Genomic DNA, 17,653 nt, shown 5'->3' with positions numbered 1-17,653 from the left:
CTTCCTGCCCCTCCCCCACCTCCCCTCCCCAGCATCCCCCCCATCTCCCCTCCCCTCTGTCCCCGTGCCCTCAGAGCACTCTTCTGAAGCGGGAGGTGGAGGGGTGGAGAGTGGACCCTGGAATCACACATCTCCCCCAAAAACAAAGATTAGGATAGAGAGAGAAAAGACGGAAATGAGTTATTTGCTAGAAAGTTAAGACAAAATCTATACCCAGTGTAGATGAGATGTCTTAAGGCAACAGCTACAAAAATTCTATGATTGTTCCATGTCTCACTCTGATTGGTTAGAGACCCAGTGAAGAGCCCACGTGGCCTGGTCCCTTGGGTGGACGTGATTCTCTGTATGTTCTTTTTGCCCCTTCTCTGAAAGGGATGTCCTGGCTCTTCCAGGTGAGAGTGGAGAACCTCCCAGGTGTGGAGGCTTCCAGGCAGCTCTCTGAGCCTCCAGGCAGGACAAAGGGACACTGAGATGGGACCACCTTTGGTCAGACATCCCCTGTGCGTGTGGACTGGCCGGGATGACCAACAGATGCCAACACAGAACTGAGTCTGACGTGGGGATCAGCTGAAAAGAGCTTTAAAGTTGTCATCATAGAAGTGCTTCGAGTACAATTTCAGATCCCTTTGAAACTGATGAAAGGTAGACCTGGAAATCCTATAGACAAAGAGTAGTTAGAGGTGGACATTCTAAAGCTGACAAGTGTAACCAGGAAAGTAAAACCACTGTTCCTGAGTGGGCTGAGTAGCAGCATGGAGACGACAGAGGGTAGTGACTGGACTTAGTGACAGATCAATAGTATTTGCCCATCTGCTTAAAGGAGAGAAAACAAATGGAAAAAAATGGAGAGAGTGTTGGGAGAGAAAACAGCAGAAGGAGCAACACCCATGCTGCCAGGGTCCCAGGGGTGAGGAGGGGAGTGGGGCTGGAAGCATCTCAAAGCAATAACGCTGCAAACTTCCCAAAAGTGGAAAGTGAGAGACATAAACCTACATCTACAAAAAGCTGAGAAAACCTGAAATCGGAGGAATGCCTGGAAACCCATGCCAGGACAGATCATGTTAAACTGCTGAAAACTAGAGGAATAAACAATGTGGATGCAGGCAGAGGAGGGATCAGTGTCTGCAGAGCATCACTGTTGCTGTGACAGCGACTCCTTGTCCAGAACCATAGGACTAGGAGGAACTGGTATTGGTGCCATTTTCAGTATGGGGCAAAGATAAACGTGAACCACAAATCCAATGTCCAGTGAAAATATTCTTCAGGAACGAGGGGTAAACAACTGAGGTCTTCTCTAACACAGATGGCTGCTTGCAAACCAGCCCTTGCAGAGCAGGTAGAGAGAATGGTCTCTAAACAGCACGGAAGTACCAGATGGCTCAGAATATCAGACAGGAAAGAGAACCACTGGAATGAGTAAAAATGGGGGTTAATGTAATACTCCTTATGATAAATTTCCTGAATCGTATTTGATAGCACCATCTGATATGGTGCCAGGTATGAATATGGAGGAAACACTGGAGACAACTGTTTGTTGAAAGTATGAAGTGTGGCAGATGGACCCACATGGAAGAGCAGAGTCTACACATCACTTTCAGTTGTGAAAGATGATGCCAGAAGACAGGAGTGATACCTAAGCAGCAGCGGCTTAGGTACCCAAGATGGGAGACACTCAGAAGCACTGTGAATGCATCAGAGTGGAATCCTAGAAGGGTTCTTGGGACTCCCCAAAAGTCAAGAAAAGACAAACCAAGGAGTGAGAAAAAGGAGACAGACAAAACAGATGGAACAGCACATGGAGACAGCCCTCAGGGGTTCTCCAACCTAGGTCTCCGAGACTCTGGCACTAAGTCTTGACTGGATAAAGTACGGAGCAAGCTTCGTTGTGAAGCTGACCCTGGTCATGGCCAGGCGGCAGTGGCCCCAGGGGCCACCCTCATAGGATGCCTAGGGTCTCACCTGTGCGAGAGATGCTGCGGGACGAATACGTGGTTGGCTTCCCCGCGGCGGGGCTGGGGGTGTGAGCCCAGTGCCCCATGGGTCCAGTTCAGGGCTTATCCCCACCCCCCACACTGAGATGACCCTCCTTAAAGGCAGAAGGTCAGTACTCACGGGCCTCTGTGTCCTGCTCTGGCTGTGGCCCAAGCCATCTGCACTGAGACTTCTGCTGTGGAGCTGGGGGCAGAGTGCTGAGAGCCCTGAGTGTGGAGGCTGAGTGGGGAGGGCTCTTCTTCCTCGCTGTGTGACCCAGTCCACCCACTTATCTCCCAGGCTTGGTGTCCGTCTGCAGAGGGGACTGTAATATTTCATGCTCAGACTTTGTTGGGGTTAAACGGAACAGTATGGGTGCTGACACAGGGCTGCCTCGTGGGAAGAGTGAGGAAGGGGGTGACATGGTTCTCTCTCTATCTTTTTTTTTTAAATAGGGATTACGGTTTGGTGTGTAAAGGCCAAATATTAAATCTTGTTAGGAGTCACGATTTGTTTGGACTCTACAGTCTTAAAAACAAAAAATTGCTGAAAGTGCTTTCAGAGAGGCCCTGGCCCTCCTGGCGTCTCATGCCAGCCTCGGTCACTAGCATCTGGTGCCCGCCTGGCCCTGGGGACCCCTGAGGTCTCAGCATCCTTGCTGGTGGAGTCACCACCACTGTCTCACTTTGAAGAATAGGTAGGAAGACTCAAAGGAAAAGGAGTGTTCCTCATGACCTGCGGTAGTTGTCACCACTTGCCTATCCTCTTCAGGTCCCAGGAGTGGGATGCCTGCTCTCTGAGCAGTCTTGTCACCTGTGCTGCAGACGCATGGTGGTGGGGACAAGCCCGTGGGCTCCCAGACCCCAGAGCATGGGTGTAAGGTGGATACTTTACATATACAATTATGGTGGGCTTGATAACAAATATCACAGATGTTCTTGGGACCATGTTTGCTTCCAGTTGTTGATCTACAGGTTTAAAGCGCAGGCTGCTCTCCAAACACTGAGGGTCTCCAGGGACCCCCGACAAAGCCGCTCGCCCTCTGGCACTCAGCTTGTCCTAGCAGGCTCTGAGCTCTGTGATGATGTAACGGACTGGAGGAGGATGTCCAGACCCTTATCAGTTACTGTACTTGTTCCATTTCATGTAACAACCCGAAATAGTGGGGCAGGAGAGGGCACAGGGACTACAACTCACAGAGAGGCCCAAAGTGGTCACAAATGTTCTTTAAGATTAAATTACTTCTTTAAAAATAACATTAAGAACATGTCCTGGACAGAAAAGTCAGTAGATAAAATGATTCTAAATGTGAAGATGCCCTTCTCCTTTGTTTTGAAGTCAATGAACACTAAAAACTCAGGAAAAACATCCCTCGGATGCATATGTTTAAGATCACTCCAATTCCTATTATTTTTACTTATGTATCCCTTTTGAAGGTTTATTGATTTTGGTTCAAAGTTAATGCATTTGGGAGTGGAGATAAAAAGGTAAATCCTAAATTACTATTTAGGTAATATACTATGTTGCAAGCATTTGTGCTATGTATGTATTTTTTTTTTCCTTTTTAAATATTGGCTGGTAAGGTGAGGACACTTCCTTGCTGATGTCCTGGTTAATCAGCAAGACTCACCGCCTGGATTTATTAACAGGTACTACTCATTAGGGACTTCTTTGCTTGAGTGTTTGAGTCCTTCTGGGCAAACACAGCAAGAATAAGAGTCAACATAACAGTGAGGCTTTTTTCTTTTTACCTACAAGAGGTTGGAATGACAAAGAGTCAGACATGACTGAGCGACCAACACAAGAGGTTAGAATGACGTGCTAACTGTTCAGTTTAGAGTAAAATCCATTGAGCTGATACATCATGTCTGTTCTTTTAAATCAGTGTAACAACAAGCCATGATCTTCAGGTGGATGATGGGGAAGGTCAATGAAGACGTGTGTCTCTGTGTGTGTGTGTGTGGCACATGTTGTTTTCATGAGCTTGGGTATGCTGGGCACTTGAGGGTGAGCCCCTGTATGCTGACCACTGGGCCTGAGGATGGTGAGACCCCAGGTACAACCACTCTTGACCAATGAGGTTCAGGGAGAGACTAGAGCTAAGCTTTAGCCTCAGACACTAATTAAATTCCATCATTCCAACGATCACTTTAAGTTTGCTGTTTCAGTCTATAAACAAGGGTACTGACTGTCACTTCAGTTTACTGTCATCTAGACACATCCTTCTCCCATGCACATGCTGCTTAAAGAAATAGCACATCTGGCACTGAGGCTGCCATGTCCTGTGTATCGTGTTTTCAATTAAATGTCGTAAGGACAAAACAAAACAAAAAAATCTTTCAAATCAAACGTGTGTTTAGTCACTCAGTAGCGTCTGACTCATAGCCAACCTTTTAACAGTAGCCTGCCAGGCTCCTCTGTGGATGAGATTTTTTCAGGCGAGAATACTAGTCTGGGTTGCCATTTCCTATGCCAGGGGATCTTCCCCATCTAGGAATCGAACCCACATCTCCTCTGTCTCCTGCTTTGCAGACTGATTGTTTACCTGCTGAGCCACTGGGGGAAGCCCAAAAAGGTTACAGGCAGTAGCCCATACAGGGAAATCAAATGAAACCTCACTCTTGCTCTAAACAGCATGGATATTATAGAAAAGATACATATTTTCAAAATTCAGTTCAGTTTAGTCACTCAATCGTGTCGGACTCTTTGTGACCCCATGGACTGCAGCACTCCAGGCTTCCCTGTCCATCACCAATTCCCAGAGCTTGCTCAAACTCATGTCCATTGAGTTGGTGATGTCATCCAACCATCTTATCCTCTGTCGTCCCCTTCTCCTCCTGCCTTCAATCTTTCCCAGCATCAGGGTCTTTTCCAATGAGTTAGTTCTTCGCATCAGGTGGCCAAAGTATTGGAGCTTCAGCTTTAGCATCAATCCTTCCAATGAATATTCAGGACTGATTTCTTTTAGGAGTGACTGATTTGATCTTGCAGTCCAAGGGACTCTCAAGAGTTTTCCCCAACACCATAGTTCAAAAGCATCAGTTCTTCGGTGCTCAGCTTTCTTTATAGTCCAACTCTGACATCCATACATGACTACTGGAAAAACCATAGCTTTGACTAGACAGCCCTTTGTTGGCAAAGCAATGTCTCTTCTTTTTAATATGTTTTCTAGGTTGGTCATAGCTTCTCTTCCAAATTTTCTTTTCCAAATTAAATTAGTTGAAATTTCCTATTTTATTTAAAGTGTTTCTCAAGTGAAAAAGAAATTCAAATCTCAGTTTTTATTCTGACCCTGAGCATAGTTCGATATATTAAACTATTTCCTTTCTTGTTCTAAGTGTATAGTGTAGGTATAATTTTCATGTGGCATGTTGCCCAAGAGAATGAGGTATTAGCATAAAAAACTATAAACAAATTGTAGTTTTCTAAACCGAAATCGAGTCTGAATGAGTTGCTATACACTACCAGCTTGAAAATTAATTTAAGCATTCAAATTTTAACAGAAGATGTAAATATTGGCCAGATGTTTGCTGGTGTTAGAAACTTTTGGTTCATTAATTTTGTTAAGTTGGGATTAGGTTTGGGTCTAGCTTTTCTCTTAAATATTTTACATAATTGTAGATTCACAGGCAGTTGTAAAAATAATACAGATGTTTCCCATGGACACTTTGCTTGGTTTCTTCCGGTAGTGATGTCTTGTGAAACTGAGATCCTATGTTAGGACCAGGGCTCTGACATCAGTACATGGAGACACAGATGTCCCATCACTGCAGCCACCAACCACCCCCGCACCCATGCCTCCACCACCGCCAGTCCCCACCCTGGCCCACTGCCATCACCATCCTGTTGTCAGACTCCACACATTTGCCATTTCAGGAGTGTTTTAGGAACAGAATCACACCGTGTGTAATCCACTGGGATTAGCCCTTTTCACTTGGCACAATTCCTGAGGCTCCATCCCAGCTGCACTGGGTCCCAATGGCTCATTCTCCTCTGTGGCTGAGTAGAACTCCATGGTATAGATGGGCCCTGGTGTGGTGTGTTCAGTCATTCACCCATTGAAGGACATCTGGGTTGTTCCTGTTTTGGGCTCCTGCAAGTAAAGTCGCTATAAACGTTCAGATTTTATGCAGTCGTAGGTTTCCATTTCTCCATCACTGGGCTGCCTGGTGCTCGTGTGTGTAGTTATATGAGAAGCCGCCACACGGTTTCTAGAGGGACTGCACCACTAGGCTTTCCTACCACATCCTCACCGGCGTGGGTGTGGTCACTTTGTTTATTGCAGCTGTCATGTGCATCTTAGCCATTGGTATGTCCTCCACACTGAATCAGGTTTTTCATATCTTCTACTAATTGTCTAATTGAATTAGTTATGCTTTACTGTTGAGCTTTGAGAGTTCTCCAACTATGCAAGATACTAAGCTTTCGTGGCAAATATTTTCCCCAAATTGTTATCCTATCTTTTCTTGCTTTTCACAGGGTCTTTGACAGAGGAATGTTCTTAGCTTTGACGAAGCCTAATTTATCAGTTCCTCTTGACTTCTTCAGAGTGATTTTGAGGACATTACTCTGTGTGTCTTTCCTGGTAGCTGCCATATGTCTCACAGTCTGAAGGAATCTCCGCTGGCCAGCAGCAACGGCTCACCGATCCCAGAGACGTGGGGAAGCCACATGTCCACTCAGGTCCCTGGACTCTCTCACTCTGTCAGTGCAAGTCTCGTAAGTGTGACTTCAACATATCAGATGATTTTATAAAATTCGCTTAGATCATTACGTATGATTTAGCTGCATCATTTGCCCCATTTTTACGCATTCAAAGGCCTGTTCCTTCTTCTGAAGCTCTGAGTGTCCCTCACAACCGTTTCCCTCTGACTGGGGGACTTCGGGGTCCATTCTCTAGGGGCTGGTTTGCTGGCAACACGTGCTCTGAGTTTTCTTTCCGTCCCCCTTCATTCCTGGAAGTTACCGAAAAGGCAGTTTCCAGAGGTTTCTCTGAGTGCTTACAGAAGGCTGGGCACTTCCATTTGCCTCCAGGTCTTCAGATAAAAAATCTGTTCTCTTGAAAATTGGTTTCTCTTCTGTTGGCTTTTAGGACTTTTTTTCTTTGCTTTTAGTTTTTAGCAGGTCACCGTGTTGTAAGCTGATAATGTGATCTCTCTTTGGCATGGGTTCCCATGCATCCCTCCCATTTCAGGTTTTCTCAGCTTTTTGAAGATGTAGGTTTATGTCTCTCACTTTCCACTTTTGGGAAGTTTGCAGCGTTATTGCTTTGAGATGCTTCCAGCCCCACTCCCCTCCTTACCCCTGGGACCCTGGCAGAATGGGTATTGCTCCTTCTGCTGTTTTCTCTTCCAACACTCTCTCCATTTTTTTCCATTTGTTTTCCCTCCTTTGAGCAGATGGGCAAATACTATTGATCTGTCACTAAGTCCAGTGGTTCTACCCTCTGTCGTCTCCATGCTGCTACTCAGCCCATTCAGGAACAGTGGTTTTACTTTCCTGGTTATACTTGTCAGCTTTAGAATGTCCACCTCTAACTACTCTTTGTCTGTAGGATTTCCATGTCTACCTTCCATCAGTTTCAAAGGGATTTGAAATTGTACTCGAAGCACTTCTATGATGACCATGTTAAAGCTCTTCTCAGCTCATCCTGACCTCTGATCTGTGTCTGCTTCTGTGGGTCATCGTTTCTCCCTCAGTTTGTGATATTTCTCGGTTCTTGGGTGGCAGATGACTTTGGAGTGTCCCCTAGATTTTGTCTATGGTGTCAGGAGCTTCTGGGTCCTATTCAAGCTGCATTCAATCAGGTCCTCGGTAATTTTGTGGGTGCAGTTCCAAGAACAGTTTAAGTTCAGAGTTCTTGTGGCCTTAGTTTGGCCTGGTTGGTTTGTCTGGGGCGACTGGTACACCCCTTATCTCAATGCTGGGGTGCAGAAGGAGCCCCTAGGCCAGAACTTGGGGCCTCTGGGTGGGAAGGGGTCTCAGAGCAACACCAGGGCATGGGGGATACAGGGCCAGTGTCCACCTCACACGTCTGCCTGTCTCCTTGAGTCTGGGAGGGGTACAGCTCTGCTGCTGCTGGGCCCGGGGGCGTGGGGGAGAAAGCCTGGGGCGTGGGGGAGAAAGCCTGGCTCCCGGATCAGCCTGGGGGCTGCTCCCAGCCCAACAGGCAGGATGGGATGAGCAAGTTCAAATCTCTTTTTGGAGACTGGAAACCAACAGAGAGGGAGACGGCAGTGGGCTCTCTGTTTGCCCACCTGGAGACAACTTTCCAGAATGGTTTTCCGTGATCTGGCCACCCTCTTCCTGATTCTCGGCCGAGAGAGACTGGCCTTTCACGAAATTCTTTCTGTGCTGCTTGGTTCTGGGTTGGAGGGCTCGGGAGTGCCATTTCTCAGAGGCCTGGGGGCAGTGAGGAATCCAGGAGCCTCCCTGTGTGTTGCCCTTCCATCCTGAGCCCCTGGGCCAAAATCCCCCTTCCTCTTACCTCTCACATTTCAGAGGCTTGTGTTTTGTGCTGTGGCTGGTTTTTACCTGGGGAGGTGGGGAGCTTCTCAGAACCGCTGATATTCCTGGGCTGTTGTGTTCTGTTTTGCTTTGATAATCAACTACCCTGATGTCCTTTGAGATGCTTTTCGATCAGGTAAACCAGGTGACACGCTCAAGACTGAAGGTGTGCAACTGAGTCAGGGGTGGAGGATTCTTTGGTCCAGAGGTCTTTCTGGCCGAGGGGATCTCAGTAACCGAGGGAACAGAGCTCCAACCATGGTTCACCAAGCGCTCAGGCAATCAAGCCCTCAGGCAACGTCAACCTGCAATGGTTTGCAAAATGTGGGTCAGGAGGAAGATGAGATGAAGGGGGGCTTTGGACTTGCGCATCACTTGAGGGCTGGGGATGACCAAGTGGTGGCTGGTGGTCAGTATTCCCTCATAGCTCAGTCGGTAAAGAATCTGCCTGCAATACAGGAGACCTGGGGTCAGTTGCTGGGTCAGGAAGATCCCCTGGAGAAGGAAATGGCAACCCACTCCAGTATTCTTGCCTGGGAAATCCCATGGACAGAGGAGCCTGGCAGGCTACCGTCCATAGTTTCGCAAAGAGTAGGACACGAATTAGTGACTAACCACGTGTGGCTGAGATGAATAAAAGGAGAATTCACTCTGCCCTTCGGTACCAGGTCTGTGTCACTGAACGAAGTGGCTCCAAGCCCTCTAGGACTTAGAACAGAGAGGCACACACACAGGACCATCTGCTAATGACACAAGGATGCTCTTGGGACAAAGGGGAATAACCAGGCACGGGAGCTCGCGTCCTTAACCCTGGTGCTGTCTCCCTCTGCTGTCACTCCCTGGGGCGAGGCTGTTCCCCCACTTTAGGGGATTCATACTAATGACAGATCAGATTGCATTTCTCCAGATAGTGTTCTACACCTTTTCCTCTTTCTTCAAATTGTCAGTCCCTCATTCTCCGTGGAAGCTCTGTTTTCTTGTTCCCTGAGAAGAGAAGATATCCACTTGCTGCCACCCCGTGTCCACCAAGCTGCCCGCATGCTGTCTGTCCCCTCCGGCCTCTGGTTCCCGGGTAGTGTGGTGCATCTCCTGCATGACAACAACTGTTCTGTCCCCATCCTCCCACTGACTCTCTGGTCCCACGGCTTGACCACTGTGACCATGGTCTCCTCACGTCTCCTGAGTTTGCTCTGGTTGGGGTCCTCCCTGCTCTCCCCTCCCCCGGGTTCCCGCCCCTGAGCTCTGGGGGGACCGTGGCTCCCTCGACCTGACTGGCCTTGTCTGCTTTTCTGCTGCTTCTTTTCCCTCCAGCTCCTCCAGACCATGCTCATGTGGGTTCAGTCACAACAGCTCAGAAAGTAGCTGTTTCTGAATGAATTGGTAACTCCTGTGTCTAGTCGTTACGGGTACAAAATTGTCACTTTGAAAGTCCCTGGAAAAATTGAATTTTGTTTGGTTATCATAATCCCAGAAGCACTTATGCTCTAAAATAACAGGCTGTCTAGAAAATCGCCACGTTGCTCCTACAGCCGATGCTTGAGAATCACTCAGAATTCCTGCAGGGCTTTTAGTGGTGAACCTCGCAGCACTGGTCATGTACACTTGCTGAGATCATCTGGTTTCAAAGCTGGGAAAGGAGCTGCTGCAGGAGGACTCAAGGCCCCCTGCTCGTCAAGTTGCCTCCCCTCCAGGGAGGCGGCGGGACCTACATGCAAGTCTGTCCAGGCTTTTCCTGCAGACCCGTGTCTCCACAGGGGGAAGCAGGAGCAGTACTAATCGAGCTGCGGGGAGGCTGCCCTGCGTTTACACCAGATGTACAATGGCAGTGGGAAAGCATTCCGAGCTGACGAGCATTTTGCTGCCCTTGTTTGCTGCCAAATGGGTTGTTAGAGCGATGGTGCTAACGAGGCTCGTGGATTCTCAGACATGACACTGTGGATCACGAGGAGGCACGTGTTTTATGGGCGGGGAGTTTCCTAGGAAAGCAAGTTCTCCCTCCTTTTCCAAGGAGGTGTGCGTGCTCAGTCAGGACTGACTGACTCTTTGCAACCCCATGCACTGTAACCTGCAGACTCCTCTGTCCTTGGGATTTCTCAGGCAAGAATACTGGAGTGGGTTGTCATTTCCTCCTCCAGGGGATCTTCCTGACCTGGGGATCAAACTCAGTATCTCCTGCAGTGCAGGCGATTTCTTTACCGTCTGAGCCACCTGGGAAGCCCTTCCTAAGGAGGCAGGAAGAACAAAGCCATGTTCCAGACAACATAGCTTAGCCCCACCATGCATGGACTTTATCTCTCAATAAATTCTCACTCTAGTAGAGGACACACATGAAAAATAATAATTTAATTAAAATATCCTAGTTTTAACAGGGATAAAGTTCAGAGGTGGCCCAAAGAGAATCACAGGTGGAACACAGAAGGTGTAAGGATGGTGGGGGAATCATCTGTGGTGGTGGAGGAGTGCCAGCCTCTCAGGAAGAAGAGGGCCGGGGAAGCTGGGAGGTGGGGGCAGTGGTGGGGGCACGGACAGGAGGTCAAGCCTGGCCCAAGTCGGACGGGCTGGAATACCTCCCTCGTCTGTGACCAGAGGCAACTTCCTCCTCATTTTCCTAATTTATAAGGGGGGTCTGTGAACAACAGTGCTCACCTACTAGTGTGATATGAGAATAAGTGAGTTAGTATTCGCAACTCACTTGGGAGTGTGCCAGGCAGGGGGCATTTCGTGCAGAGAGCTTGGGTTGAAACAGCCTTGGCCACACAGTCTGGACATGAGTTGCAGAGGTCTTGTGGGCTGGGGACAGGTACTCACACTCAGACCTTATGAAAGGGAAGCCACGGGGGGTTTTCTCCTGTGCAGTCTTGGGTTAGCTCTGTGTTTAGAGGATGGCGTGAAGGCAGGGAGGCCGAGGGGGACTGTGGGAACTTCCCAGCCTCACTGGGGAGAAGACACCCTCCTCATTTAATCGAGAGTCTCCTCTTCTTGTCAACGCCCAAGTTTCCCCAAACTGCCAGTTTAAAGGATGCGAAGATGTAAATGCAATCTCATTACTGCGGCTGCAGCACCATCTCACATGGTTTTCTGTATTTCTCTGAGCCTCTAGAGAGGAAAGCTTGCCTGAAGGCATCGTTCACCCTGTTAGAAAACTCCAGGGGCTCAGAGTGTAACAGAGAATTTAGTCATGTCCACACTGAGACAGTACAAGGACTTCTCTTTCATAGTGATACATTTCAGTGGGAAAAATATTCACAAAACAAAATTTTTTTCTTAATTGTCAAATTAGTATTTTCAATAAATTCTCAAATGAGAGTCCTGGTTCTCCTGGGTCCACAAACCCTAGGTCTCAGTGTCTTTGTTTTAACGGGGACCACTTTGGGGGAAGTTTGGTATTCCCTACAAAAAATCCTTTCCTTCATGTGTACACCCCACCGACATGTGTATGCCCCACAGACATGCGTACACAGAGCACGAGAACTTCTTTCAAGATTGTTCATGGCAGTGGCATTTGTAATAATAGTAGCTCCTGATTGGAAATAACTCAAATGTCCATTTCAGCAAAATGGGTTTGTTTCTTGTGAGATCTGCAGGCCCGGACCTAGAGTGAACAATAGCTCCGTTCAGCAGTGGGGTGAATCACAGACTGAACATTGAAACAAGGAAGGCAGTGCACGCCAGAGAACATATACAGTGTGATTCTATTTATACACAGTAACAGGCCAGGCAAACAAACTGGTGGCATAAACCCGCACTGCGGTTCCTTTTGGTGAGAAGGGGGGTTGTCATGATTGGAAAAATTGCAGGAGGAGTTTCTGGGCTCTCCGCTCTGCCAGGCTGGACCTAGGCGGTGGTCACTTGGGCTGCCAGTCTGTCCTTCCCTGACTCCGTCTCCTTCTGTGTCTCCCTCTGTCCTCACCCCCACCCCATACCCACACCTACATCTTGTCTATATCCTGATCTATCTCTGTATCTACATCTCCATCTGTATCCATATCCATGCCTATGTTTTCACTCTTCTGTGCTTTATTTCAACTTATGTTTTAAAGATAATATCCTAGTGCTTATACGCACATTTGTAAAATTATGGAAATAAAACCTGTATACAAAATGTTAGAAAATTAGAAAAAAGGTCATAATTACTGAGCTCAAAGAATACTTTATTATAACATGATAGTTCAGTATAAACTGTCAGGTCTAAATGATCATACTGCACCATAATTATACCAGAACTTTCAGTTCAGTTCAGTCGCTCAGTCGTGTCCGACTCTTTGAGACCCCATGAATTGCAGCACGCCAGGCCTCTCCGTCACCAACTCCCGGAGTTTACCCAAACCCATGTCCATCAAGTCGGTGATGCCATCCAACCATCTCATCCTCTGTCGTCCCCTTCTCCTCCCGCCCCCAATCCTACCCAGCATTAGGGTCTTTTCCAATGAGTCAACCCTTCGCGTGAGGTGGCCAAAGTATTGGAGTTTCAGCTTCAACATCAGACCTTCCAATGAACACCCAGGATTGATCTCTTTTAGGATGGATTGATTGGATCTCCTTGCAGTCCAAGGGACTCTCAAGAGTCTTCTCCAACACCACAGTTCAAAAGCATCAATTCTGTGGCGCTCAGCTTTCTTCACCGTCCAACTCTCACATCCATACATGACCACTGGAAAAACCATAGCCTTGACTAGATGTACTTTTGTTGGCAAAGTAATGTCTCTGCTTTTAAATATGCTCTCTAGGTTGGCCATAACCTTCCTTCCAAGGAGTAAGCATCTTTTAATTTCATGGCTGCAATCACCATCAGCAGTGATTTTGGAGCCCCAAAAAATAAAGTCTGACACTGTTTGCACTGTTTCCCCATCTATTTCCCATGAAATGATGGGACCAGATGCCATGATTTAGTTTTCTGAACGTTGAGCTTTAAGCCAACTTTTTCACTCTCCTCTTTCACCTTCATCAAGAGGCTCTTTAGTTCTTCTTCACTTTCTGCCATAAGGGTGGTATCATCCGCATATCTGAGGTTATTTATATTTCTCCCGGCAATCTTGATTCCAGCTTGTGTTTCTTCCAGCCCAGCGTTTCTCATGATGTACTCTGCATAGAAGTTAAATAAGCAGGGTGACAATATACAGCCTTGACGTACTCCTTTTCCTATTTGGAACCAGTCTGTTGTTCCATGTCCAGTTCTAACTGTTGCTTCCTGACCTGCATACAGGTTTCTCAAGAGACAGGTCAGATGGTCTGGTATTCCCATCTCTTTCAGAATTTTCCACAGTTTATTGTGATCCACACAGTCAAAGGCTTTGGTATAGTCAATAAAGCAGAAATAGATGTTTTTCTGGAACTCTCTTGCTTTTTTGATGATCCAGCGGATATTGCCAATTTGATCTCTGGTTCCTCTGCCTTTTCTAAAACCAGCTTGAACATCTGGAAGTTCACGGTTCATGTATTGCTGAAGCCTGGCTTGGAGAATTTTGAGCATTACTCTACTAGCATGTGAGATGAGTGCAATTGTGCGGTAGTTTGAGCATTCTTTGGCATTGCCTTTCTTTGGGATTGGAACGAAGACTGACCTCTTCCAGTCCTGTGGCCACTGCTGAGTTTTCCAAATTTGCTGGCATATCAAGTGCAGCACTTTCACAGCATCATCTTTGAGGATTTGAAATAGCTCAACTGGAATTCCATCACCTCCACTAGCTTTGTTCATAGTGATGCTTTCTAAGGCCCACTTGACTTCACATTCCAGGATGTCTGGCTCTAGGTGAGTGATCACACCATCGTGATTATCTGGGTTGTGAAGATCTTTTTTGTACAGTTCTTCTGTGTATTCTTGCCACCTCTTCTTAATATCTTCTGCTTCTGTTAGGTCCATACCATTTCTGTCCTTTATCGAGCATATCTTTGCATGAAATGTTCCTTTGGTATCTCTAATTTTCTTGAAGAGATCTCTAGTCTTTCCCAATCTGTTGTTTTCCTCTATTTGTTTGCACTGATCGCTGAGGAAGGCTTTCTTATCTCTCCTTGCTATTCTCTGGAACTCTGCATTCACATGGGAATATCTTTCCTTTTCTCCTTTGCTTTTCACTTCTCTTCTCTTCCCAGCTATCTGTAAGGCCTCCTCAGACAGCCATTTTGCTTTTTTGCATTTCTTTTCCATGGGGATTTTCTTGATCCCTGTCTCCTGTATAATGTCACGAACCTCTGGCCATAGTTCATCAGGCACTCTGTCTATCAGGTCTAGACCCTTAAATCTGTTTGTCACTTCCACGGTATACTCATAAGGGATTTGACCTAGGTCATACCTGAGTGGTCTAGTGGTTTTCCCTACTTTCTTCAATTTAAGTCTGAATTTGGCAATAAGCAGTTCATGATCCGAGCCACAGTCTGCTCCCGGTCTTGTTTCTGCTGACTGTATAGAGCTTCTCCATCTTTGGCTGCAAAGAATATAATCAATCTGATTTCGGTGTTGACCCTCTGGTGATGTCCACGTGTAGAGTCTTCTCTTGTGTTGTTGGAATAGGGTGTTTGCTATTACCAGCGCGTTCTCATGGCAAAACTCTATTAGCCTTTGCCCTGCTTCATTCTGTACTCCAAGGCCAATCTTGCCTGTTACGCCAGGTGTTTCTTGACTTCCTACTTTTGCATTCCAGTTCCCTATAATGAAAAGGACATCTTTTTTGGGTGTTAGTTCTAAAAGGTCTTGTAGGTCTTCATAGAATCGTTCAACTTCAGCTTCTTCGGCATTACTGGTTGGGGCATAGACTTGGATTACCATGATATTGAATGGTTTGCCTTGGAAATGAACAGAGATCATTCTATCATTTTTGAGATTGCATCCAAGTACTGCATTTCGGACTCTTTTGTTGATCATGATGGCTACTCCATTTCTTCTAAGGGATTCTTGGCCACAGTAGTAGATATAATGGTCATCTGAGTTAAATTCACCCATTCCAGTCCATCTTAGTTTGCTGATTCCTAGAATCTTGACATTCACTCTTGCCATCTCCTGTTTGACCACTTCCAATTTGCCATAATTCAGCCTTGGACTCCTTCTCCTTTATCTCTTAAATATCTTTTTCTATTTTTTAAATAGAAAACACATTCAGTACAGTGCTGGTGACTCTATTACATTTTACGTAAATGAACTAAAAAAAATTGGAAACATCCAATGCTCAGCATTGGGTCATATGGACTCTTTCTGTTTATGCAGGTACTAAGTGATAAGTTAATACAGAGATCTCCAGTTTCCCTGGTGGCTCAGTTGGTAAAGTGTCTGCCTGCAATGCAGGAGACCTAGGTTTGATCCCTGGGTGGGAAAGATCCCTTGGAGAGGAAATGGCAACCCACTCCAGTATTCTTGCCTGGAGAATTCCATGGACAGAGGAGCCAAGTCGACTACAGTCCAGGGCGTCACAAAGAGTCAAGCACGACTGAGCGACTAACACTCTCCAGTGTATACAGTGGATACATGTATACATGAACGTCTATGATGTGTACACTGTGGTAACAAGGGTTTGTGTTCTTTGGGTCATAATTATTAATACATCACAGTTTCATGTTCATCACAAGTTTTGGGCTAGTCTGATATTGCTTGTGATCTAAGCAAGTTAATCACATCTAGAAAGGATGGGAAGATGTGAATTTTGTGTTGTCAGATTTACATAAGCACACATCCTCACAGGCACACACATGAGTATCATCTCCAAATATATGTACACGTGATTTAAACATGAATGTTTGTCTAGGCAGGAAAAGATTTAGGCTGTGGCATAGATAATAAACCCATAAAGTTTCTACCCAATCCATGTATGAAAATGCAGGCTTCACTCTAAAGAGGCTTTTTCTCCTAATTAGACTTATTTTGTTCAAGCATTCTCAGGGATCCATGTCTGGACCCCTGTTGGTGTTATTGATCTCTTGATAGCCATTTTGAGAGATGGAGAATAGCATCTTACTGAGTGGTTAGTTTTGTGCTTTTATTTTTTAAACACTTATTATGGAAAATTTTGATCAGATACTAAAGTAAGCAGTATCATGAACCCAATTTTCCCAACATGTGGCTTCAAGGATTTTCAGCACACAGCCCATTTTATTTCCTGTGTGTCCCCACCTGCTCGTCCTCCTCTTCTCCTGCCCTGGTCACTGTCCCTGAGCTCGGGAACATCATTTGTCAGCTACAGCATACGATGCACTCCGTACTATGGTTTTTTCTGCATCATCTCCTGAGTAATCCAATACGTATTCTGAGAAAATTGTCCAACATGAACAATGTCAGACCTATACGCATTTGCAGGAAAATATAAATCAAGGACTTTAGAAACCTCCCAAATAATGATTTCTTAAATTTTTTCCCATTAATAGAAAGTCCTTTTAGGTTTTCGTTTGGTAACTTGATTGCTAAATTCTGAATGTTGTTTGTAATTGTGTTTACACATAGTTGATATATTTTTAAAAGTTACTCTTTTCTTTCTAGGATAAAGGTGAAGCCTGCAGATTTTACAGCATGGAAATAACAAATTATCCATGGCTCCCTTTGGAAATATCCAGTGTTCACTCTTTATTGTGTTTTCCTTCAGTTTTTTCTGTGAATGCAGTTTACATCGTTAAGATCAGACTTCATGTTCTAATATTTTTTGAAACTTGGATAATATCCAAGTTTTTTCTTTTAAAGAAAAAATGTGAGCAACCCATGATGTGCAGACCCCTGCCCCTCAGGATCTAACCCTAATTACTTAAAAATTAATTTGAGAGTAACTTACTTTAGAAAGTAAATTTTTACCCTATGAATATATCTTTCAAGTCAAAGTTTCACTGTGACAAAGCTGTTTTTATAACTGATACCATATGTTTTTAGATGATAACCACAAGTTTCTAGATTGTAATTGTAGAGTCCTAGAGCCCAATTCCCTAGACCAGCCAAGCACACTTTATGAGACACTGGATGAGCAAACTGATAACTCATCACAGATCGATCTTTCTCTCCACCTTGAACCTGACCTTCTTCTCAAGTAAACTCTTGTTCAGATGGATAACATGGCAAAGTGCCCTGTCCTGGGGGCCAGGGCCCAGTGGAGGACAATGCCAAATGGTGATGCCCTAGCTAAGTCATGGAAGGGAGGGGAAAGCGGGAGGCGAGAGGTGGACCAGTCTGGTTGTGGTCAGCACCAGTGACCAGAGCCCTCAGACA

General features: G+C 45.9%; 1 long non-coding RNA gene across 1 annotated transcript; it reads left to right on the top strand.

The window, feature by feature from the left end:
• The first annotated feature begins 312 nt into the window (after window positions 1–312).
• LOC145509360 (uncharacterized) lies at window positions 313–17,253 on the top strand. The gene is made up of 2 exons (XR_014056063.1): window positions 313–2,100; window positions 16,940–17,253. It is a non-coding gene; the product is annotated as an uncharacterized LOC145509360 (long non-coding RNA).
• The last annotated feature ends 400 nt before the right edge of the window (window positions 17,254–17,653 follow it).

The sequence above is a fragment of the Giraffa tippelskirchi genome, chromosome 6, assembly GCF_054371585.1.
Source record: "Giraffa tippelskirchi isolate mGirTip1 chromosome 6, T2T-mGirTip1v1.2.pri, whole genome shotgun sequence".
In the NCBI taxonomy this organism is placed as follows: Eukaryota; Metazoa; Chordata; class Mammalia; order Artiodactyla; family Giraffidae; genus Giraffa; species Giraffa tippelskirchi.
This window is presented reverse-complemented; position numbering and strand designations above follow the sequence as displayed.